Here is a 2,915-nt window from a genome sequence, read left to right as displayed (position 1 = left end):
TCAGTTTGGCACTTTCATTTTTATGCTCATCTGTTCCTCCAAATCCTACACCTATGCTTCAGGTACAGTAGCTGTTTGTTACTTTTGCCATCTCTGGTTTCATGTCCAACACTGGCAGCTCTTCATTAATTTTTCTCCCAGGTTCCTTGTGTTCATACAATAAAGGTTTCAGTTGTATTCTATGAATCATGCCTAAAATTTCCTGAGAGCAAGTATCCCACACACATTTATTGTATACGGACTTGGCTTCTAGTTTCATTTTAACAAAAATAGGTCTTTGTCCCTTTCTCCAAATACCAGCAGAACACAGCTCATATTTTTTTGCTTCACAAGCATAGCACAAAATCAAATAATTTTCTAAGAGTATAGTCAGCCCTGGGACAATGATTGCAGTACAAATAAATTTCAAGTGTTAGTCAACATTTTTACTAGACAGGATTATTCCTTTTAATGCTAATTAAAATTAAAGCTGGATTGAGAAACAGTCAATTTTTTTGTCCCAAGTCACAAAAAACCCTCCAAAATTCTTCTTATCTCTGAAATGGATTTTTTTTTTTTTTTAATAGATTTAAATATAAGAACTGGTCAGTATTTGATGTCTTAGTGTCCTGCAGCAGAATCAGGAAACCTGGAAATGTCAGCTCAGTGGCAGCAGGAAGAACAGGAAGCTCTGCCCTGTAAAAGGGCTGAACATGGGACTTTGAGTGCCATGCCTTGCTCAAGGCTCTCCAGACTCACATTACTGGAAGACTTTATTTCCCAGCACTTTCCACATCCAGCCCAAAACAATTTGCAAAGTCAGAATTGACTATTTTCATCTTGAGAACTGTGATTTTTTAAAATGAAAATATTACTTTCTGGTTGAAAAAAAGCATTTTGAAAGAAAGCTCCAAATCAGGCCTAATAAAAATGCCTTTCAGAAACATCCCTCTTCTAATGGAAGTCTTAAGCCTATGTTATGTTCTGAAGCAGTTCACACCCATCACTTCTGGCCACATCTTGGGAAACAAGGACTGTTTAACTTGCATCAGTCGAAGGTTTTATTTCTGATAAGGGCTGAAAGCATTTCCCCTTCCTGGAACATCTCTCTCTGAGCCATTAACTTCCAGAGGCAACTGTCTGCAGCTGGTGAAAATTTGGGTTGCTCAGCTCATCACCTCAAATATCACAGTACAATTAGACTTTACTTTTTCTAAGAATTTCCAAGGAGCTGTATCTGAAATAGACTTCCAGATCCAAATGAAAACGAATCAATTTTAATGTTCAGCAGGGTTCTCAATACAGGAAAGAGCTAATTATAATTTTGTTGCTGGAATAACATATATGAAACTTTCGCTCCAAACTGTGGTACAGTGCTCAAAACCAACAATGCGACAACTTGAATCAACATTATCTAGCTGTGCAAGAAATTATTAGATAGCTAACAAAGTGATTGTGAAATCCTGACAGCTGGGAATATCTGTCTAAAGATTTAAAGGTCACAGAAATGGTTTAATAGCTGTAGTTTCATAATTAAAATCATATAAATAATTAAAATATTCATTGTAATAAATACAATTGGAATTGTTAAAAATGTTACCATGATACTTACCTAGATAGTAAGTTACTAGTCAGTCCTTAGTTGCCAAACAATACTGTGGTGAAAAACAATTCACATTAAAAAAGTTAGACAGATTTTTGGTTCAAAAAGGTGGAAAACTACTTCTGCTCTTAACTACAATGAGCATAATTGATTAATACTATAATGGATGTTTATTTTTAACAGACATTATTTTAATAATCAAATAATGCTTATTTTAACATACCCGTTTTTAGTGACACTGAATAAATGTAGAAAAGTATAAAAAATTAGGTTCTACCCAGTACAAACTTTTCCAGGAAGGATTATAAGTAGGAATTCATAGTGGTGTTGGAAGGGCATCCTGTAAATACCTAGCTGTGAAACAGCACACATTTGTTCACCTTCTAAATAAATAATTAGCAAACAAACAATGTTGTATATAATTTTCATTATAATTTTAGAATCTATTATACACTTTTGTAAAATGCATATTACATATTTTATAACATAAATCAGTAACATATGTACAAACATTTTTAAAAAAAATATATTTAAAAACATTATGGAACTGTGACACTAAAATATATTAATTTCCCATAATTCTGTAAATATGTGGTTCTGTAGAACACATACAGAGAGACACAAAATATATCAGACAGCAGACCAGGTGCAAAAGATTTGTCTACACCATTATATATTCATTTTCAATTTCTCAAAACCTTTTAACGGATAACCTAATATTGGCAAAGGGTTCCACATCTAGTGATCAGCAAATAAGAGCAGCATTCTTACAAAAAACACCATACTGCCACTTGTTTCTACCTAGGTCTGTCTTTGAGACCAGGCAGATAATAATAGTTTCAACAACTTCACTGACCACATCAGACAAATGGATTGTGGATTTGGCAAGACAGGTTAGAAAAGAAGGGCTGCAATTGCTCACCTGATGCTTGCTGATAAAAAGAATAGGTAGAAAGACTCCTCTTCAGCGGGGTCACCACTGAGGCTGATGACTGGCAATGGTCTGTAGCTCAGAAAAAAAGCCGAGGAGATGGCACTGGTGTTTTTCTCCCCACTTCCTGAGGGGAACAGGGTGCTCTGAAGTCTTCTCTGAGGAGCAACTTATGCTGCAAGTACAGCTCATCCACCATGGGCTGTGTTCAGTCCCTGAGGAGCTGTAGCTCATAAATTACACAGAAGAGCCTTTCCAGAAACAAATGTGTGTTCCCACAACCACATTTAAAATTAGGCTGTTAAAATCTTCTCTGGAAAAGCTAAATGATACCCTTCCTATTTCTTGTTGGTCCTGCTTCTGCTCTGTAGGGACTCCTGATCTAACTTCATATTGCTCATC

Source organism: Nesoenas mayeri, assembly GCF_963082525.1.
Source record: "Nesoenas mayeri genome assembly, chromosome: Z".
Lineage (NCBI taxonomy): Eukaryota > Metazoa > Chordata > Aves > Columbiformes > Columbidae > Nesoenas > Nesoenas mayeri.
The sequence above is the reverse complement of the archived record's forward strand: the minus strand, read 5'-3'. Positions refer to the sequence as shown.